General features: G+C 38.2%; 1 protein-coding gene across 2 annotated transcripts in view; it reads left to right on the top strand.

Moving 5' to 3' along the window:
• The window catches only part of ncoa3 (nuclear receptor coactivator 3), a 47954-nt gene continuing 24007 nt past the window's right edge, over nucleotides 1-23947 (top strand). Inside the window, exon 1 of one of the 2 annotated variants that reach the window (XM_065241484.1) lies at nucleotides 1-151. The gene's annotated coding sequence lies outside the window, so the exon portion shown is untranslated. Of the gene's footprint in view, nucleotides 152-19534; nucleotides 19555-23947 lie in introns of those variants that run through there. The other variant, XM_073811880.1, reaches the window with a different exon arrangement.

Below are 23947 nucleotides of genomic sequence, written 5' to 3'. Positions count from 1 at the left end.
ACCCACAATGCCTTGCGCTCACGGTTCAGGCTGGCTTCTTTAGGCTTTGGGAGTGTTTCCCATTTAAACAAACATAGCTAATGCTGAAGATGGCGGATGCGTAGAAGTGGCTTAAAGAAACTGGAGTGTTTCACTGGATACATTTACACCGGTAAGTGAACGGAATCGCCTCGTGCTGAAATACGGTCTTACGTGGAAACATTGAAGTAATTATTGTGTTCGTGAAACAATGTTACGTGCTGCCGGTTATTCAGAAGTGTTACAATATTCTCTACGGTGGGGATATTGCCACCTAGTTATTCTGCCTATGAGACAATAATCGTAGTAACACAGTGTCGCCACAGACAATATTGTTTTGCATGTTTGTTTACTCTGACGGGCTTTTATAACAAATATGGTTTCTTTACGTTTCCTCACTCGCATTTATTATGGGATTTTGCCGTTAAGCAAATACAATACAAGACTGCTTCCGTACAAAGTTAATAAACATTTGTGTAGATTTGCTTTGAACTTAACTTACCTGCCAGTCGAAAATGTTTTCTAACTGATTTCCGCCTTTACGTTTGAAAAAACAAAATAATATTTGTATTAGTTTTATATTGCACTTGTGTTTATTTACTCGATTAAAACATGCGACGTTCAGTGTTTTCGTAGTTGATCAGCAGCAACTTTGTTTACCAGTCTATGGTCAGTTACTAGAAAGCCTCACGTAATCGTAAGTTTTGGGCAAATATTACTCTTGCTAATACAAAGTTGATCATGTAGTGCACAGAAATCATAAGATCAGCCGCCAAAAGGGCACCGTACTAACTCATATCTGTCCCTTTATTCCATTTGAAGCTTAGTTATGCTAAAAAGTTTCTTGCACAGAAAGGTTAATTGAAAATGGACTGTATATGATGCTACGATTATGGCTCTGTCTTAAACCTTAACGAGATACGGCGGCATTAGTGCGCGTTTGGAACGAGCAGACTCTCGAAGTTGGAACGTCAGATTTGTTATCAGACTCATCAGACACTATTTTTAAACTCTCCCATTCTTTGCCGTAGCTATGCCAAATGAAATGACTGAGCTCGAGAAATTAAGTGCACTGCAGTGCTTCTGGAAAGTTTGAGGAAGTTTTTGCAGTATGCACATTAGTATGGTTTTTAAATCCAGTCTGAGTTGGAGAGTTTGTCTGCTGTTTGGCCAATGGCCACATCCCATCATTTTTTAAATATTCACTGCCCATTTATAGAAACTTCACAGAACCGAAGCAAAGTTTTTAACCAAATGCACGTACACACATATATAATGCACATATAAATGCATTGAGATGTATTTCCTTAAGTTATCTGTCATTATTTTGAAACTGGGGCACATGTTAATAATAAGAATGCTGTTTGTAAATAACAGTGTTGAAAGGAGATCCTGTTTAATTTGTTGCCTCTACAATGTAATAAGAAGCTGCTAATAATTGCAAGATTAAGTTTTAAATCTGTTTCCTAATCAGGCATTTGAATGATCGTCTTATTTTCAAGTACACTGAGATTTGATCATATAGGCAATATGCAAATGAAGATGTTTGCTATACCGACTTTATTTTTAAAGCATTCATGTTTGTTCTTGTTTATCAGCACCACCTTTGTTAGCGGTAGGTGTCGACAGACAATTGAATGCATCAGAATAGAGCACGTGTTTTGCACCCTTTCCGTCCCAACGCTACATATCGGTGCTTACACGCAATGGGAACCACGGATGCCCTGACTGCGTGTGGGAAAAGACCCTCTGAACTCTTCCTCACACTGGTCGCAGGCTGAGCCCCCCCCCCCCCCCTTCCCCCTTTATCTCTTCCTTTCTCCCCAGATCCCCCTCTCTCACACGCCAAGCGTCAGGCTGAATTAACTATGAATCAATCTTGTGTTGAACGCTTTGACTGCAGATGGGGTTAAGAATTAAAGGATGCATAGATTCTCTGTCCTCGTCCATTTGTTAGCTTGAGCTCTATAACTCATTAACTCGGGCGCTCTCAGGGGAAGGCACAAGATAAAAATGGTTGTTGCAAAACATTGTTTTTCTTTGATAGAGGTTTGCATGACTTCATATTAAAACAACATGCATTTTGCTTCATTTTGTGTCCATTGTCTTTTAAGAATATGTCTCTTTTTGTGTTTTTTTATCATCTCGATCGCAGGAGGTTGTGACTGGAGGCAGTGAAATGACTAATGTGTTTCTCGTCACCTTTCTGACACTTATCTGATGATTGTCTCAGCTCATTTTACATTTGTCAGACCACGTTTTCTGCAGATTATTTTAAAGAAGTTGAATCAATGCCATTCTCAGAGGGATCGTGTGAGAGTGAAAGAAGGGAAACAGTGTGGTCGTGAATGACGGTTATTTTCAGAAAAGGGAAAATGGTCCAGTTATATCGTGTATCTTGTGTGTTTGTTTCGAATGTAAGATTAATGGTGGGGGGTGGATTGTGTTGCTCTAAGGCAGTTGCGTTGACGGCCACGGCTTGAAACAAAAGCTTGATTGTTGCACTAATTGAAATGTGATACCTGTTCCTTGTGATGGCTTTTTGCTTGGAGTAGGTAAAGGTGTCAGCAGGCATTTTTTTTTAGCCGTGTAAACTTTGTTGACTCATACCTAGGTGACTCGTGTCGTGTGCAGAACGAGTCAAAAAAATGAAACGTTAATAACTGACAGGACGTTAATGATTTATTGTACTCGTTCATATTCTTAACCAAAACGTTTCATATTTGAGTTTCTTTTAGGAGTTTGCACTGTAATTTACTGCACTAATTTGTAGCCCTAAAACCCTGCTGTAACTTTCCATTCTGTTAACCGGAGAGACAGACAGAAAACTAATGTTAGTGCTCCTCGATGAAGTCCAAAGTGAGTAATAAATTTAATTCCCGTTGCCTCATTCACTATTCCATTCCTGTACACCTTTAGGCAGCTCGAATAGATGCCAGATGAACTGTGTTGCGTTGTTTATAAACCTACTTAGACAACATTTCCAGTTTTAATTTCTCTCGATATGTTTACTTGCTTTATAAACAACAAGTCTGTTGAACTTTCTCCCATTGGATCCGCTCATTAGACCGACATCCCCATCAAGAGCACCGCTGTTCGTCTTTAATAACTTAAAATTTTTTGTGCAAATGATTTGGAAACTTATGAGTCATAATTAAGACTGCGTGTCTTTGCATGGCATCCATGTGTGAGCTTTACTCTATGTTTTACAGCTCCCTTTAGTGTCCTATAGCACGAGTCGAATTTAAGAGGAATGTGTAAGTTGCATCCAGCTGTGGCTGCTTGTGTAAAGCTGTGTTGCCATGACGACACTCCTGCACGACTGGCTCAAGGTCGTTCGGGCGGTGACGACGAGCTGGATGTGCCTGCCGATGATGGTGTGTGCACGATATGCACACATATGCGGAAGGAAGCTCTCTGCTATACTGTGGCTTTGAAAGTGAAACTTGGAAATATCTGCATGCAGCGGGTTTAACAATTTGTGTGTCGATGCATAAAAAAATTACTCTTGGTGAAAGGGTTTGTTGAGAAACACTGTGTGTTTGTTTTCGGGGGTTTTCTATATTTACTCAAATCTGTTGCATTTTCCAGTCCAGTTACTAATGGTTAAAGTTGCTCCATGATGCATGGACGTTTTCCAGAACGCATGCAGGAAAAATTACAGGTATTGCTGTGAAAAGAGGAGGAAAGGGGATGAAATGTCTAACAAGAAAGAAAGACTGAAAAGTGTTTTTTCCCTCTTAAATTTTTTGGCTTTCTCACCCTCTGCTGAAGAATGCTCGTAAAACGGGTTCACCTGAATAAGCCCACGGGAGGGTAAGGCCCGGGTCTGGTCTTGTTACCATTGCAAAAAGTTAGCAAGACTTTGTGTGTTTGTGTTGTGTTTAGGACCCTGTTGTATAATAGTAGAGAAAAGTTTTAAGTCACGCGGTAAACGTTACCAGATGCGTTATATGGCAGTCAGGCCTAGAGGAGAGAGAGAACAGGGGGATAAGTAGATGGAAAGAGAGAAAGTCAACTTTGGATGAACTTCTCAACTGCTTAGCGGCCACCTTGTTTTCATTTTGCCATCATCCCCACCCCCCAATTTGACGAAAGGTTTGTGGAGTTACTCAAAAAAAACTCCACGCTTACAAAACCCCACTGTAGCAGAGGATTTATACTGCCACATATGAACTAAACAATTGTAGGATTAACTGTTGACTTCTTGAACCCCAGTCTCTTAAAAATAAAGGTGCTTCACGATAAAATAACCTTTTTGTTCAGATGGTTCTATTAAAAAACCTTTAACATCCAAAGAACCTTTCTGTTTTACATTAAATAAAGGTGCTTCAGATTATGAAATGGTAAGAAGCAAATGGTTCTTTAAAGAACCTTTGACGAACCAAAAACCTTCTACACTCTCAGAAAAAAGGTACAAAAGTTGTTTCTGGGGCTGTACCTTTTTTAAAAATTACACTTAAAAATTAAGCTGCATATTGGTACCTCAAGGTTCATATCTGTACCAAAATGGTACATATGGATACCATCCCAGTGACACCATTTGTACCTTTTTTCAAGGAGTGTATGGCGTTGCTGTGAAGAACCTTTAAAGCACTTTCATTTTTAAGTGTGCAGATGATAGCTCTTTGTGCAAGTTTAAGGTTATTTTGGGTCAAGTGGAAAAAAACATCTCATGTACATGAAAAGTTTACACTCTTAAAAATAAACGTTTCTAAAAGGTTCTATGGTTCCATAAAGAACCTTTAGCTTCCATAGTACCTTTCTGATTGACAAAAGGTCCTTTGTAATGGGAAAAGGTTCTACAGACTTAAAAAAATCAATGGTTCTTTCATAAAGCTTTGACTAAACTGTTCTGTGGAATTGTGGTCGACTAACATTAAGAAAGCAGTATTGCCAATATTAGGCAGATATAACATATACATGTGATTACAGTAAAAATAAAAAAATTGAGAAAATTTGTGAAATAAATTAAACATTTGTTATGCATAATATTTATAAATATAATTTTTTAAAAGTACTTTATAATTATAAATATTTATAAGATCTAGTTAATGTGGATCTGACAAATCTCTTAAATATCAAGGTGCTACAAAGGGTTCTTCACAGCGATGCCATCAAAAAACACTGGCTGTTTCTCAATATGCGTTCTTCAGCGATCTTGCGTCCTCGCTCTACGTCATCATTAACAGTCGAAGTTCAATTCCAATTCTCAAGAACACAAGTACAGAGGACGCATTAAAATACCCGGATGAGTTCTTGATATCGAGGATGCATCGAGTGCAGACTTGCGCGCTGATATCTGGAGAGGTCACGTGACCAGCAGGAAGATCGCACACATCTCAATTCTCACAAGTGCGTTCTGTGTTCTCGCGACGTTCTGAGTTCGTTCTTCCGAGGTCGCCTCGCAAGAGCAGTCTCCACGAGAACACAAGTCCGTTCTTTGCGTTCTTGGAATTGAGAAACAGCCACTGTTGGTGCTCCAAAGAAGCGATAGACCAATTTATTGTAGTGACCGATATTTGGATTTTGCAAAAATTTAATTCTTTCAAACGACCAGTAAATTTTTCTGATATTTACATTTGTTGTTTGTAATAAAAAGACACTCAGATGTAAAGCCAAAGTAAAAAAGACAGTAAAATGATCAATCATTATTCACATTTTAACATGACATTAGGTTGTGCTACACACAACAACACTCTGGTGTGCAGCAAAGTCCTATTCAAAGTACAGTACTATTCCCACCAAAATATTTGTTTCACAGTGCCTAGAAGAACCATTTTTGTCTGAATGGTTCCATAAAGAACCTTTAAAGGAATAGTTCACCCAAAAATTATAATTCTATCATCATTTAAGGGTTCATTATAGTTGTGCATAGGTCCTACGGCGTTGACGCGATAGCATAGGTATCGCGTCGGTTTTAATATATATACTTCAGCGTCGTTGACCGTGTCGACGTGCAAACACACATGCAGACCGCGCGTGTAACCACAGTAGCAGCGCGACCGTCAATGAAGAAGCAGCTTGGCCAGTTTAACCCACAAATGAAGGATAAACAGCAAGTTTGTGTATTTTTTGAGAAGGCCAGCAGTGATGGAAGTAAATAAACAGCGACTTATGTTGCAATTTGAATTAAATCAACTTGGCTCATCTTTGTTCTCAGCATTGCAAATGGAAATTACACAGTTTTTTTACCTGACGGGAGGGGTTCTAGCGGATCAATCACAGCGCTTGCAGTCCACATAGAACTGACGCGTTGTTAAAAATTTGGCGAGGTGCACTTACATAACCTACGGCGTAGGCCTTACGCACGACTATAACATGGGCTTTACTCATTCTCATATTGTTGTAAACTTAGGGCTGCACATTTTCAAGTTTTTCATTAACCGTTAACCGACACCCTTAGCGGTTAATACTCGGTTAACCATATTATGCGCGCCGTAACCCAGAGATACAGACACACGACAAAGGGGTAGTTAATTTTTAACACCTTTAATAACTGGTTGGACCACATTTAAAACGAAATTAATTTATAGAAATAAAACGCAGTGGTAAGGACAGAGCAGTTTAAGTATGTCACTGACTTTTGCGTTCGCGGTGATGGTAGGCTGGGCGAAGGTACTCGCAGGCTCCGCGGCCGCCTCTCTATGATGTCCGGGTGTTGGCTGGGTTTGTCGCGATAGTCCGTGAAACGGTGATTACCAGTGCTTCAGCCTCTTACCGGTTAGATCACTTGCCCACCCCGACACAGTCTTTCACCGTCGTTTTGATATTTTCTTGTAATTAAATCATCTAGTTTCGTTAGAGAGAGCAAACACTTACAACTGAATGTGTCTGATGCCTGAAGCGGAGCTGAACGCGCGTCACATCACAGAGCAGCCGCAGGTGTCAGATTTCATTTATTTCTGTCAGAGTTTGCGAGGCGAGCTGAATGACCAGACGATAGCAGAAGCCGCGTGCTTACTCGTTTTTGTTATAATGTACATATATGATGTTTAATATAAGCGAGATCGTTTGTTGTATTTTTTATCAAGAAAAATAATAAACTTATCATTTAAGCAGCGCTTTATGGAGGAGTAGCCGGTCGCACTGCTTGGAACTGGCGAGTTCTGCGAGAATTACCTGCCCACATTGACTCAAGCACTTAATTATACCAGCTGTTGCACTCGCATTGCACGCAAATTCATACGCCATTTAACGCAGCTTACGCAAGCGCTGCATTTAAACAGTTGCGTAATTCAAAAGTAAAAGTAAAATGCGCACGTCTGCATGCATTAACAGGTGGGAAAATTCTGTCACCTGATGCCACTTAACCGAGCAAAATGTTTCACTCGGTTAAACAATTTTTAACGGTTAATCGGTTAACCATGGACACCCCTAATGTATGAGTTTCTTTTTTCTTTCAAACACAAAAAAAGATATTATGATGATGAATAATAGCAGTCACAACAGTTAATGGTACCCATTGACTTCCATAGCAGGAAAAGCAAATACTGTCAATGGGTACTTTTAAATGTGTTGAAAGGTTCTTAAGATCATAAAAATTTAAGAAATAATTGGTTCTTTAAAGAACCTTTGACTGAAAAGTTCTTTGTGGAACCAAAAACGTGTCCTTCTATTGCATTGCATTGCACTGCAATGAAGACCTTTTAATCACCTTTATTTGTAAGAGTGCACACTTCAAAAAAAGAGAAATTTTAAAGATTAATCACACTGTTCCATATAAACCAAAGCATACAGTGGGAATTTTCAAGATCAAAACAATTCAATTTTATTTTTTATTTATTTTACGAAATGTGAGGAACAACAGAAAAAAATACTCAATTTAAATACTTCTGTGTTTATGGCTTTCAGATATTACATGCCTTTGTGTGTTTATTCCATTTTTCTATAAGATGAGTCGTGACAGGTTTGAGGTCAGCTGCTTTAGAAATCTAGGAGTATTGCTCATAAGTGCCAGAGTAGTTCAAGTTTTTATTATTATTATTGTTTTGGAGATTGACATCCCATGGTTGCTATATCCTTTATTGAATCCTTCATCAAAATTCCCCTTTTTGTGTGCAATATAAAAAGTGGTCCAATTTGAGGACAACATGAGGGCGAGTAACTGATTTTTGGACCGTTCTTTCATTCTAGAACCCCAAGCGAGATGTTTTGCATTGCGGCAAGAACAGTTTGGGTCAAATGCATTTTCCAGTAAATAGCGTTCAGTCTTTGATTTGTGCTACTGACAGATGCATGTGATTTTGTGCCTCTCCTCTTCCCCCTTGTATGTTCACTGTACCTTTTTATTTAGTGTTTAGTAACCCCACTTCACCCCCTGACCTGTCCTCTCAGCTCACTCTTTCACTTTGCACCGCTCGTCTTTTCTCACTGTAATATGTCTATATTGGCTTCAGATTTCTTTGTTCCGGAGGAGACTTGATAATCTTACTGTCTCCGCCTGATAATCTGGAGATGTCAAAGGGACAGAGCACAATAGGATTTCAGGGTTGCCGTGTTTTAAAGGTAGATTATGTGAAAGCGACGATGCCGCAGCATTGCAGTGGAGCAGATGCACCTTATGCATAAGCCTTGAAAAAAGATTGCACCAGGTGGGGGGGAAGTAACAGTCTGTCCCTTTAATCACATCATTTATGCTTTAATTAACCACTGTCATTTACAACCCCAAGCGTTGAGTCCTGTTGGACTGGTCACACACCTCATCAAAGAGCATAACCGTCCAACTAGACACTAAAATCATAACCAACTCTATGTCTCCAAACTATATAGTATGCAAAAAGAATAGTATGCATAGAAGAAATACTCAGATGGTCCACTGCTTCCTCCGGGATTTCTCAGTATGCATTGGATGGACGCTTTTCTATCCCATGAGAGCTGAGGGGCCACCAAATTCAACTTTGAGGCGGGCAGCTCGGTTCAAGTTTAAGTCCTAAAATGTATACCTGGTGTTAAGCAACACCTGAATACATTATTTTCACATCTGTTGTTAATAATTTGTCACAGAGGTGAATAAGGGTCACATGACAATAAAGCATGTATGCATACTAAAAATATATATATATATATTACATACTTCATCTAATACAATATGTACACAGAATGCAATTTCAGATTTTAGACTCCGTTTATTTGCTCATTTCTAAGGTAGACCTATATGGCTGAAATACATCATAATGTGTTAAGTATGCAAATGAGATGTTTACCCTTAAATGTGGGAGGGTCTTATGGCTTTTGGTTCAGAAAGCATTTCACACTGCTGGTTTGAATCCAAGACCTTGTGGTAAAACAGATTATATCCTGTGCCGTCTGCCTGCTTGTCGCCATGGCTTCACTCATGTTTGTGGCCTGTTGTCAAGGTGACGAGGCCGGCGGTGGGCGGGGACAGCTCTCATGTCTGTGAAAAAGATGATGGGCATCCTCTTGCCTGTAGGAGGTCCATCTATCCAGTGTGCTATTAATAGAGCTTGTGATTACATGAGCCTTTTGTCATTATTACATTTTAATTGAACTTGCCTGTGTGTGTATACTCGCACTACCAAGGTTATGCCATTGGGTCCCATCATAACAGTGTGCGAGCTATTTTGCACTCTTTGTGGTTTATACCAACAAAAATGAAACGCAACCATGACGTTATGAAAGCAGCGTAACAGTCCACTGTTGTTTTTGTTTTCAAGTGTTTGCTTCGAACACTTCAGACTTTGTCTTTCTCTACGTAGCTGTGTGGGTTGATCGAATGCCTTTAGCTTGAGTGTGCATTTCAAACTAGCTTTGTTATGCAGTGATGCTTTAGCTGTGCAATAGAAAATATTCAAATATATACAAAAGCCCTTTCAGATGAAAACACGCATGCACAATGCAAAATCGATTGAGTGTGTTGTCTTTTTTATTACATGAGCTTGAAATCATACTGACATGTATTCTTGAAGAGCCTCAGTTAGTAAGTCTGGCACACAAGTAAGAAAATGTACAAAAATCATACCCTTTTAAAGGGGACATAAACTTTTTCCATGTTTAAGTGCTTTAATTTGGTCCCCAGTGCTTGTATCAACCTAGAAAATGTGAAAAAGAGCAACCCACTAACTTAGTTTTGCTAAACCATTCTCTGCAAACATGTGAAAAAATAGCTCATTGAAAATTGGCTCCCCCTGTGATGTCAGAAGGGGATAATACCGCCCCTTAATCTGCACTTTCTGACCACGGCACTGCCATTTAGGGCAGAGATCAGCTCATTTGGATTTAAAAGGACACACCCAAAAATGCCACATTTTTGCTCACACCAACAATGTGGCAATTTCAACGTGCTATAATAAATATATACATACTCTGGGGACACAGATTTATTTGACATCTTAAAAAGGTCTTGTGAAATGTCTGCTTTAAAAGCACACTTTTGTACCTAAAGAGTGCATATTAGTACCTCAAATGTACATATTTGTACCTCAAAGGCCAAGGGCGTGGAAATCAAAGGGGCGTATGCGTCATGATGAAAATTAAAATATTTTTAATTAAAACACACAAATAAAGCTTAATTTTGAAGAAACTATGACAGAAAATGATTACATACTAGATTATTAATAAATTAAATGTTTTTACCTCTAATGGGAATTGGGAATAGCTGCGTGACGAAGTGAAACTAAAGGGTTAATAAACACAAACTAAAGCAGATGTTGTAGAACATCTGGCGAACGATGATAGATAGCGCAAAAATGGTAAAAACTGATTATTTCCCACTTTTAATTACATTATCTTAAAGGAGTTTAACTACTGTAGTATGTAAATAATACACATAAATAAAGTGAGCAAGAGCGCTCAACAATTATATCTAATCAACAGTCAGGCACTTGAATCAAATCAAATCAAATCAAAAGGTAAAATTTGAAATAGTAGGTTGAATTGACTGATAAAACCACGTTATTTTAACTTCATACTGCATTTTTTGTATTATACAGTGTAGGATCATTTTAGGATGCAGTCCAAGAGAAGGCTTAGTGTAGATCCATGCCTATCGTAAATCTTTCTTTTAAGGTTTTGTATGTTTTGATTTATGAATTGTAATAAATGTGATTTTTCTGAAACCCTACTTTTGCATTTTAAAGACAGTCTAAAATGTATCAGATGATTATCCACAGATTTATTGACATTTAGTATATTAACTTCTAAAACATACTTCATAAGAATGTGAACACTTCTGTTTCACAGAGTTATTTTTCATTTGCATTTATGCATTTGGTAGACACTTAAATTTTTTTTTTTGCATTTATTTGTCGATGAAATGCACCACATAACTTATCAACAGGTAATCTGTTCCTTTTTCTAATGCTCAAATCACTTGTTTAAAAGGTTGATGTATCATTTTATGCCCAAAGAAAGTGTCAGGATGTTCGCACAATGCACCCTGACAGTTTGACTCATCACCTGAGCTTGTCTCCAATCACCATCTAACCAAACAGTGTTCAGGATCAGTGCGTAGTGACCGTTCTCTCACTCAGCACCCGGTCAAACACCATCCGCAGTTGCAACCGAGCCTTGTTGACCTCAGAGCAGGTCAGAGGTTATCTGAAAGAAAAGAACAAGCCAACAAAAGCAACTAGCCTTTATCCCTGCTCATTTTGCTCTTTAGAGAGTGTCGAGAGCTAGATGCCACTTTGCAGATCTGCAGATCTCTAAATACGCTGGTACAGGAAGTTTTCAGGTTTATTTATAGGTTACGTTTTTTGTTTTGGTGTAATTCAGGTGAGGGAGGTCACTGCAGAATGTTTGTTTTGAACTATGATGCCTTACCTGCGACCTTTGTGAATGCGCATGTAATAGTGCCATTGACTTATGCTTTTTGAGGTAAGCTATATCTCAGGGTTTTGAGAGTGAAACATAAGATCATTGGTTTACTTCTCTATCGGCATTCAAAGTGAAAGAAAAAATGTCAACGATCAAATCTTGAAACTGTTACCATTTTACGGCATTCAAACCCTCGATTGTTTAAGTTCAGTTCGTTTTCATGAAATAACTTGACAGTCAGCCAACGGTTTTCTGCCAAAGCCACTAAAAGTGTTACCTTGAAATATTCACAGAGGCCTTTTGATCCCTCGCAGGCTTTATCGAACGTATTGGCAGTTTTAACTCGATTAGTTGATTTTTATCTGCAATATTGGAGCCACTTTGAAACGTTCTCCAGGCTTCAGTCTTTCTCACGTACTCCCTGGTTGCTCGGCCCGTTCGACCTCTCTGTTGTCTCAGTGCTCATAAGTCATTTAAACACGCTTTTAATAGTGTTAGCCTGCGTCGAGCTGACGTTTAGCCTGTGCCGGGGCAGCATGTGGTGAAGGAGAACCTTGACAACAGAAGAGGTCATAGACTGGGGTCAGCATGGGGCATTTAGCTCACTTTGCAATGAAAACTATATAATTTGATTTGTGAATGAGCATGATGAAGGAGAGAAAAGCAGATAACCAGCTGTTTAAGGGAAAGAAAAAAACACTGGTGAGGGCGAGCCAAACGCTACTAAAATTTATTGCACAAAGTTAAGTTTAAGTTTATCAGTATTAGCATGAACTGCAGAACATGACAATTCTGAATAGGAAATTGACACTTTTGTAAATGCATAAACAACAGCAAAAGTATGATTCAGAAAACACTTGTTTTAATGTTAGCCTTACTAACACAATAAAGTGATAAATGAGGTGACAGCAAAATACCATCAAATTTGATTGGAAGTATACAGTGCCTTGCAAAAGTATTCATACCCACTGAACATTTCCACATTTTTGTTACAACCACAAACAAAAAATGTATAAATAAAAGTATTTTAGTGGGATTTTATATAATAGGCCAACACAAAGTGGCAAATAATTGTGAAGTTGTAGGAAAATTGTGTCCAAATCTACAAAGAAATATCTGAAATGTGTGGCGTGCATTTGTATTCAACCCCTCTGATTCAATACCACCTTTTGCTGCAATTACATACATATAAAAAGCAAATGGTGGTAAAATATAAAAAATGTATACATTGCTTCTTTAGATGTGTTTTGACTGTCTGTATATGTCTCGTAGGGCTGCACGATATTAAATGGAAAATGTGATCACTTGTTTGATCATGAGCTGCACAATATAGTAATACTTTAGGTTTGTAAAAATTATATTAGAATACATTTAACAACAACTGACCTAAAATTTTGATTATACGTAAATGAAGTATTACAATCATTAAGTTATTGCATACCATTGCGATATAAACAGTTCTGCTATTCCTATTATTTCAATAAATCTCGCAGCCCTACAGTTTAGTTTCATCTTTAGTTGTTTTTTTCTTCAACTTTATGAATTCCCCAAGAAAGATACTTGTTCAAATCAATCATACCAATGACAATTTTCTCTTTGTCTCAAAAGACTTTATGTAAAGTACTTATATGTTAGCATTAACTCGTCCGAGTCACCCTGTCTTTAACGTTGTTTGAAAACTCCTGTTCTGCCAATTTCAAAACAAATCCAACTAGTGTGAAAGAATCCGAATAATAAAAGCGAGGATCAAGGGGGACACAGAGGTGAAACAGAGAAGCGGTCCTCTTGCAAGTGGAGTCCTTTTGTAGGGGTCAGAGTTCAGCTGCTGTGCTGCTATTGGCTGAGGAAAGGTGAAATTAAAACCACTGTAAACTTTTGACCCTGCCGGAGCTGCGCAGGAACGCCCAGAACCGGTTTGGAATGGAGCCTACGCTCTTCCTCTGTTTACTCGGAGAGAGGGAGAGAGAGGGTGGGAGGGAAGTGGGACGAGCGAGCAAGGGCGAGAGAGAGAGAAAGCGAAGGCTTGAAAAAGGAATCGACAGAGTCGCAGTCTGGAATGAATAAGTTTTTCAGCAGTCAACATGCGTTCAAGAAAAAATAAAAAATAAAAATGCAGTCTCGCTCTCTCTCTCGCTCACTCGTGCTCTCTCTCTCTCTCTCTCTCTCTCTCTCTCCCCCACTCCCCCTTCTTCTGAGTTCAAAAATCCATGGATGCTTTTCAGAGTAAAGCTGCGCTCTTTAAATGGGCTTTTTATGAGGAAAATGAGGCCCACCCTCTGCTTTTTCCATTTGCCCTCCGAGGTCTGTGTTTTTATGTGTGTAAAAGAGTCAATGCTACATTAGCTCACTGCCTAAAACTGAGGCTGGACAACCAAGCATGATACCCCAACAGCCCCTGTTCTTCTTTCTTTGCCATTTCTTTCCATCGCTTGCCGTCTTTTTCTTTCTTTACGTTGCTTTTTTTCCCCGTCAGGCTTCTGAAAGCCCTCTCTGTCATAGATTAATGAATGCATTTGCATAGTATGGACTTTTGTGTTCAAATACATTTTTTACCCCCATGCTTGCTTTCTCTCCCTCTCTGTACTGCGCTATGCGAGGGCGATTCTGCCAGCGTTTGTTGAGTTTTTCCTGAACTCTGCATTTTTTGTTGAACATTGTCTGTAGGAGTGAAGGTGCGAGTACCAATTTCTCAAAGGAGATTAAAGACCCTAATCTGTTGCTTGAGAATGTGTTTTGTAAATTTGTTAGTCTGGCACAGCAGGAGTGGCTTATTATCTGTAGGTTTGCTTTTAATGAAGCGTATAAACATGGGCAGAATGAAAGGGTACGGCTAGCTGGCTGTGAGGTCTGTATGACAGGTGTTTGGAAAAATATGAGGGCTTAATGACATCAGCCGAAAAGTAAACTTATTGCAGAGGCGGAGCTGTTGAATTTTTTTCCACAATAACATCACCACTATTGTGCACAATAATAACATAAACGTTTATTAAAGAGGACAGAATAACATTAAATGTACCTCTGTTTTACAGTGGGTAGAGGACTGTGTTAGCAGTGCAAAAGGTCATGGGTTCTAACCCAGAGAAAACGCATGCTGATTAAAAGAATGTGTTTTTATATATACTTAAAAATTAAGGTGCTTAAAGGGATAGTTCACCCCTCAATTTATCTGCTTATTTTTACATTTGCAATGTTTTTTGTTGTCTGCAAATTAAAAACCCGCTCACGTGGATTTTTGTGACTTCATCTGTGGCTCATTTTGGAGGTTGCGTCCACTGGAGGTCACAATTATGAGCCATTGCCGCCTTATTTAAGTTACCGATATAACTGGCAAACAAGCTAACAAAATACACTATTGGGTTAATCGGCAATGGGCAGGATCACACAGACCAAAACAAACAGACATTTTGGACCGGATTTTAAAAAGACAATAACTGGCCACAGCATTGTTTTATAGCTAATGTACATGGGCGCGGGAAGTGGGGGTGCTGCAGGTGCTGCAGCACCCCCTGGTGGCAAAGATTTAAAACTGCAATGACCATAAAATGATAGCTTATAAATATCTCTGATTGTTGTTTGTTACTGTTCCAAGACATTTTGTATGTCATGTTTGGGCTGTGTGATGAAGAGAGAATTATTAATTTAGTAATTTTAAAATTATTTAATTTATTTCAGTGTGTATTAGCCAATCAGATTTGTTTTGACTACGTGATTGCGATTCAGCCGATAGGCTACGTATAAGCATAACACACAAGCACGCACACTCACAGCCACATAGAACGAATTACTAGGCTATCTGTAGCCTATCAGCTTTGCAATGTCTCAGAAGAGAATTTTTGATTTTTTTTCAATCACACAGCCCAAAAGTCCCGAGGACTAGCGTTATTTCTCCAAATAACTCCTTATCCTGCATATCAGAAAAAGGTAATCTATTTAATGCACATGTAAATGTAACAGAACATTTAAAGTAAACATTTAAAGTAAAAAAGATTGAATTAAATTATTAAAACGACATGAAAGGAACTAAATTGTAAAGCCTCGATGTACAATAAGGAACCTGCGCATTTAAGAGTGGTGGGCATTTCAAAAATTAATGTAAATTATTCCCATGCATCGATTTTAATGTTAAACATCTATAAATCCAAATTAATACATGTGGAATATATTCCGACAATTTAGGATATGATGTTTGAATTTTAAAGTCGAAAAATATCTTATTTTTACACCGCCGTGCAGGAGGCATTGCAAACTGAAACAAAACTTAAGAAAAAAATATTACATTTACGTTTAAAAATATAATTAAATGAAACCCGTGAATTGAAAGGTCCACTAATCGCCTTAACTCGAGTGATGTCAATAAAGTTTCCATGTTAGAAATTAAAAACTTAAAAAAGCAAAGGAAAACAAAGCCGGCGTAGGCTACTGTCACGAGTGAGAATGTATAACTGGTTCCATACCTCCGACTTTCCTCCAAACTTGCTTAAAGTTAATTCTCCTGTTTTTCTTTTTTTCTTTACATCTTCAAACTCCGTGTTGCACTTAAGCTACATCATACAGAACAGCAGACCCGGTGCGTGATGGGTGCCAGAGGAGACTCCGCACATGACTCGCGTTGCATTTTGTAACTTTTACAAATCATTTTGTAATTTGTGTAACTTTTTGGACACATTTGTTACTTTGGCCTAAATATAGTCTATATATAATATTTCTGATTATATGGCATAGTTTTCTCCCCACCCAATGAGGATAATAAAGTAGTGATAAAAAAATATGCTTAATCAACGGTCCGGCCCGGCCAGAGAATGGTAGCAGAAAATAACGACCCTGGCTGCAGAGAATCTAACTACTATGTTGCAATAGGCTATATAGTTTGTATGCGCCGTCAGCTCAGCTGTACATTATGGATGGGAGGTGCGAGTGAGTTTTTAAAAGAAAAGTGGTCTGCAGAATAAAAAGCTTGTGAACAACTTTAGAATTCTATAACTCTATACACCCCCCCCCCCACCGCCGCATCCGCACCCCAGCACCCCCTACCGAAAATATCTTCCCGCGCCTCTGCTAATGTATATAAGCATTTCCCTTAATATCTACAAATATGTACAAATATATTAGTGCTTTATTTAGTACAGTCCAAACCTACATACAGCTCCTTTTAAACATTTTTTTATGGAACCATTTAGCAAAAAATGGTTCTGCCATGGCATCGGGTAGCACCTTTATTTTTTAAGAATGTACAATACATTTTATTTTGTGTTGCTAAGTATTAGGCTTAAGGGCGATTTATAGTTGTGCGTAGGTGCTATCCGTAGCCTGTGCGTAGCTCTGCGTAGCCTGACGCGCACCTCACAAAATTCCTAACAGCGCGTCGGCTCTACGCGGACCGCAAGCTCTGTGATTGGTCCACCAGAACCCCTCCCGTCAGGTAAAACAACTGCGTCATAGGTATTTCCGGTTGAGACGGTGAAAACAAAGATGAGCCAAGTTGAGGAGTGATTTAACTCAAACTGAAACATAAGTCGCTGTTTATTTACTTCCATCATTGCTGGTCTTCTCAAATTATACACAACAAGTTGCTATTTCTTCTTCGTTTGTGGGTTAACTTGCTTAGCTTTTTCTTCTGTGACGACTTCTGCTGCTACTGTGGTTACACGCGTGATTACTTCCAACCAGTGGTTTAAATATAGTAAAACAAGTATAAATGAAAACCGACGCGGAACCTACGCCGTCGCTGCTACGCCGTAGGACCTACGCACGACTATAAATCGCCCTTTAACGTTTCAGTTAGCAGCAGTTGGGTAGAATTACATTTTTGGAAACTGAAAGACACTGCTTGATGGTTTATAGGTTTATCACAATTGAACGTAGTTTAGGGCGTCATAACGATTAATCACGATTTATCCTTTGCAAAATAAAAGTTTTTGTTTACATCATGTATGTGTCTGAACTGTGTATAATAATTTTGTATGTATAAATACACACACATGTATATATTTAAGAAATATTTACTAGGGATGCACCGATAGGATTTGTTTGGGCCGATACCGATTTAAACAGACAACTTCTGGCCGATACCGATGCCGATACCGATATTAAACACTTGTATACAATACTATACAGTTGGTCTATTTGCTAGTTTATTTCTGCATCAAATTATTTTTACTGAACATGGATTTGATCTAATTAACATTCAACTGACCAACATAATAAGAGAGACACAAATTAAGCTATAACAAATATAATAAGACAGCATGACAACCTTCAAAGGTGGTTTTTGCTGTTCAGCATTTATTTTATTAACAACATTAACTCGTTTTTTTTTTTACATATAATGGATTTCTTTATGCAGTTAATTAATAGGCCGATACCGATTGTTTTTCTCGTGCTATTGCCGATATGCCGATGGTTTCAAATTCATCAAAAATCGGCCGATAAATATCGGCGGCCGATACATCGGTGCATCACTAATATTTACATATGTGTATATTAGGGCTGTGCTAAAATATTGATACAGCTAACTATCATGATACATTTTTTCCACGATAGTGTATCGATATTTCAATCTCTACTTTGTGGATATTAAAAAAAAATCTAATCCCTCTGAGTGCGTCAAACGACCTCCCCCGCCGCTGCTGTAGTTGTCGCTGTCCATTTGTCTGTCATATACGACCATTCGGCCAATGTCTCAGAAGTAAGCGGGAGTGAGAAAATGGCAGAAAATTTAAACACATTTGCAACCCAGCCAACGATGTCGTTTAGTAGACACGCACCTTACTGCTGATTGGCTACAAGTGAGTTTTGGTCGGCCTGACTCCTTTTTCCAAAGCGCTTTTCAGAAATCATGCACTTTATTAAAATTTATTGCAGTTTTATTCAAAATAATCATAATATAAAATTAAATCATGCAACACTTTTTTAAAACATGTGACCCTGTCTGTAAAAAATCCATGATAAGTCTTATAATCTAATTATGAGTTTATGAGCATTGATTCAATCGTTGATTACATTAATTTTATTGACTTAGTCAATATTAAAGAGATTAAAGTATTTTCCCAGAATGCTCTTTGCATTATCAAGGTTAAAGTTTGTGTAAAAAACAGTAAATTACGCAAAACATTTACTTTAGCTGGAATGGATTTTCACAGACTGGTCACATATGGTAGTGGTGTGGCCAGACACTTATACATCATATTACTGTGAAAAAATGTAAAGATATAAAAGCAGCAAGATTGTCACTCATTCAAATGAAAAGCAATTATAAAGAGTGCAATGAAAACACAAAAGCTAGAGAATAAAAGAAAATGTTTTTTATTTTTTATTTTAACTTGATGGTTTCATCACCTAGCTTGATTTTCCTAAGACATTAGATATCAGATATCTTTCCCACTTTTTTACTGCACCACGAGTGAACATTGTAAACGTAGAGTGTTTCTGCGAAAAGCTTTTGGATTTCTGCACATGTACACACATGCATGCCACTTGTCTGCGTGTCTGGGCTGTTCTCTATTGTTCTCTGTCTTTCTCGCCTTCTCTGGCCCTCCTCCTCCAATCACAGACACTCTCTGTCTCTTGTTTTTTAACTCTGGTCTGTTTTCTTTCTCCCCATTTCTCTTTTTTTGTTCTACCTCAGCTCATCTCATTCACTTGCTGTCTCGGCCCTCTCTGTGATAGCCGCTGCACGAACACACTCAGGACTGCTCTGTTCTGCAGCAGAAGTCCGGTGACTAGTGGAGGATGAGGTGGCATACGTCTAAATAGATTTTGGTGAAGCCACAGTGTGCATGTCATTGTCTGTTGCGTGTGTTTGTTATTTAGCGTTTCACTGAGATCAGATTTCAGACTCTGCCATAATGTGGTGGCTATTCTGGGTCTGAATGGCTCCTGCATTCTTCATCTCGTTCACTAAGCTTTATTCACTCTTCCTATTCCATTTTTTAAAGATAAAATTATGCATTGCATTTGCATGCATGATTTACATTTTGTTTGTATTTATGTACGTTACCAACGTGACTGCATACAAGTATGCGCTTCTCATCTCAATAAAACATGACTGGGCAGATTAATGTATGCAGTCATGTGTATTGAAACTGCTAAAGAAGCTCTGATTGGCTGTCGTAATTATTGAGGGTTAAATCCTTAAACCAGTGAAAGATTTAAGGAGTTAACCCTCAGTAATAGTAACAATGCAAGATCATGCTGTATGCATGCTCAGAGATAGAGCAAAAGGTCATAGGTTCGAACCAATGCTAATAAAAACATTTATACATTGTATTGCACTGCAAGTCGTTTCGGATAAAAGTGTTGGATAAATGTAAAAGTAAGTGCGAGTCATTTAAGCACACAGACTGAGTCCTGTGCTTAAATATATGAAATACACAGAGAGTCACAGAGAGATCTGAGTCCTCTTTCCAGTCCAGATTCAATGTGAATGTGAATTTATTTAATTCACTTTGGCGATGGCTTTTTGGAAGGGTTTACTTTTGATCTGTTTACACTTTTAAAATGAAGATTGAAAGCGCATTAGCAAAGTTAGTTTGCTTGAAAGATTGTAACGACAATCCAGTGTTATTTGCTGGCCAATGGCAATTGCATTGGTTATGCTTTGCGTTTCCTACTTTATAAGTGGCAGCTTGTTTAAAACGTGCAGCTACAGGTTTGTAAAATGTGCATAATGCAATTTTTATGAGGTATTGAAAAGAAGATAATAACATCATTAATGTTAATGCACAATTTATTAAATAACTTGATAGCCCCTTAATACAAACAGAGACCCGGCAATGATATAATAACACGTCTGTTTCTTTTCAATAATGTATTTCACCCCTTAACTCGGTGTGATGGTTTTGTATGGCCCATTGAATTTCACTGTTGATATGTATGGAGGGGCTCTGAGGTGCTTAAGTAGACCGTGTGTGTTGTATGTGTATGTGGTGACAGGAGGCTGCCCCATCAATAATGCATGTACTCTCTGTGTGGGGTCAAGGCACGATGGGATATTAAGACGTTACCCTACTGGTCGTCAGGGAAACAGGCTGAGGAGACAGGATCGGGGATTGGATAGGATGCTTGCTTGTGATTTCTCGTAGGATGCTTATAGCAGTGTATCTGTAGAATTTGTTAATGGCAACATCCACTTTTTCATACTTCAGTCTTGATTATTAAATTATTCTTACCTTCTGGATAATGTATAGGTATTCAAAAATGTGGTGGTGGATATATTTGGTTATTAAAACCCACTTTTGTAAAAGATCATAGAAATTGTTTTTAAAAGCACTATTGTTCAATAGCTTGCAATATTTTATTTTTAAATCAGTATGTTGGTGCATAATGACATGGTAAGGCAAGTTACTTGGTCCACGGGTGAATGACAGTGAAAACTGCAACCAGCAATGAACATTAGCCAATCATATCAGAGGTCATTTACATGTAGTCTCAAAGATACAGTATCAGAAACAACCCTTTTTCATTCAAAGGGTCAGAGAGGGGTGAAAATTCTCATATAACTTTGTTATGAATATTGATTTAAATCTAGAAAAGATGCACAATTACATTTTTTGGCTTTTTTACTTAATGGTGATTTGAAAAATGAGTTAAACCTATACCGTTCTTCATAAGATGAGGTGGTAGAGATGAGGGTATTTAGAAAGATAAAACAAATACACACACCGAAAGAGACAGATAGACAAATTAGCTTCTGAGAGAAGACAGACCAGTTGAACCCATGAGGTTGAATATGTAAATACGATTGCACAGAGCCAGCAGGCTTTTTCCAGGAAGAGGAAGTAGTGACGCAAAACCGTGCGTGTGTGGAAAAGCGCAAACAGGATGCCTCCTTTTGCTGCTTCCTGATTCGGGTATTCTCGATAACTTTTCCATTAAAATAATCATTATTCTCTGAAGGAATGGAAATGCATCTTCACTTAATGATGCCTCTCCAGTGCATTGTGGGAGAGGTTACTGCAAGAGCTCTGCTATAATGAGCACTGCTCTTATATATGTTTTTATCACATACAATGCATTTTTTTTATAAGGGGTTCAAAAGGTGAGCTGAGTGAGTTGCATCACTGTGCAACGGCATCCTAATATCCTTAAAAGAACAGTTTTACCCCAAATGAAAGTTTTGTCATTATTCACTCGCCCCTACGGTGTTGTTTAAAATGCTGTTATCGTTTTCTGGAAAGCATTAAAAAGATAATTTCTTAAGACGAATGAGTCTTTCATAAAGCAAGAAATATCAAAGAATATAAAAATGCACTGTAATAGCACCATGAATGCGGATGTGACTATAATGAGTGAATGTTTACTTTGTGGGAGTAAGAACCTGAAATTAAAGTTATTAAATGGCCTCAGAAGAAGATTTGAAATGTAATGCATGCTTTGCATAGACTACTTTAATGGTACTTTTTTTTTTTTTTACTTAAAAGCGTCTAGTTGCATCGGATTATTATGTTGTATGCAAAAAAAAAGCAATGTAGAGATTCTTTAGCCATTTTTTTCTATCGTAAATAATAATATCGCCTCGACTTTGCAATGTGCACACCTGCAATAGTCACATCATAAAACATACATAATATGCTATGTGCTTTTTTGTATGCCTTTGCCGGTATTACACTATATGAGAGAGGTTTCAAACAGCAGAGAGAAAGCACAGATTCAATAACATTTCACCTCAAAAAAGACATGGTGACAATTGATACGATTTCAAAGAAGGTTTTATTATTAACACGATCTGGTCGCTTGACAAGAGGTATGTAATACCACCACGCAACTATTTCCATCAATTTACCAGCTATACACAAGAAATGCGAGGCAGAATTTAATTCCTCTCAAAGCTTTTCAAGTCATCTAGTATTTCTCCTATCGCAGTATACATTACCCCCCCCAAATTTAATGCAGCCCTATAAAACATCACCCAAGTTTAGCATAACTTATGAGTCTGTAAATATTGACAGAACATTTGTGTGATATGTTTCTTGAACTAAAGTGTTAAAGTAACATACATGCAGACATTTCAGTCTGTATCCTCGATTTTGGCCTCAAGCTTCTACTTTCCACATTTTCCCCATCTGCTTAATTAAAGGCGTATGTGTAAAGCGCTCACTTTTAAGACTGAAGATCTCTTGCTGTTCGCTTAGCCTTTCACTCATTGCGTTCATCTGCTCACGTTCGCATTCACACACACATTCTCACTCCCTGATGCTCTCTTGAGCAGAATGTTGATGTGGTGTCTGGTTTTGTTGCAGGTGTAGGCAGGGTATCAATGAGGATGGAACTGTACTTGAAAATGGGATAGTTTACCCAAAACATTTCCTCACTAGTGTTGGGCGATATGCCCCATTGTGAGATTGTTTTATCGTCAGCCAGTCAGATCGCCGATACGCGGTAGTACCGGGGGCAGGGCAGTAGTTGTCTAATTTATTTATTTGTTAAATGTTTACTCATTTATGACAAGCCGCTAGATTGTAGGGCTGTTCCGAATACCATTTTTTGAGCTTCGAAGCTCTAGTAGAAATAAAATCGAATATTCGAAGCTTCGGAAGGAGGGGCTGAACATATTATTTCTCTTTAATAAAGGCAGGAATCTGTGTGTGTGTGTATGTGTGTGTCTGTCTATCCACAGTTTTATTATGTGGTGGATGTGTTGCTGCGAACTCAAGGGAGTGTAGTGCATTTTTTTCGTGCAATATGGACATGTGACACTTCTAGAATTAATAAACTTTAAAAATACTACAGAACAGCGCAAGCCGGAAGCGGCGTGCCTGTCATGCATCATGCGAGAACAGCATTAGTGAAACAAAGCACAAGACCAATACTTTTAATAAGGTAGCCTATTTTCTAACAACATTTGTCTAACAAACAAACATTCCCGTATCAGAAATTAGCAGCACAGTAATTACTGACAACGTAGGGTAGGCTATTTAAATAAAACAACGAAAATAAATGAACGAAGTTCAACAAACTGTAATAAAACGGTAGCATACTTTCAAAATCAAGTTTATTTATTATAACACTTACACCATCCAATATGTTTTTTTCATCAGAACAATAGTGAAGATATTTTGCAGAAACCCCAGTGCTCCGTCATGCAAGTCAACCGATCCGCACACTTTAAGAGCTAAAGCATATATATCCAATACAAAAGTAATCCCTCATATCT

The sequence above is a fragment of the Paramisgurnus dabryanus genome, chromosome 14 (genome assembly GCF_030506205.2).
Source record: "Paramisgurnus dabryanus chromosome 14, PD_genome_1.1, whole genome shotgun sequence".
In the NCBI taxonomy this organism is placed as follows: domain Eukaryota; kingdom Metazoa; phylum Chordata; class Actinopteri; order Cypriniformes; family Cobitidae; genus Paramisgurnus; species Paramisgurnus dabryanus.
The sequence above is the reverse complement of the archived record's forward strand: the minus strand, read 5'-3'. Positions and strand labels throughout refer to the sequence as shown.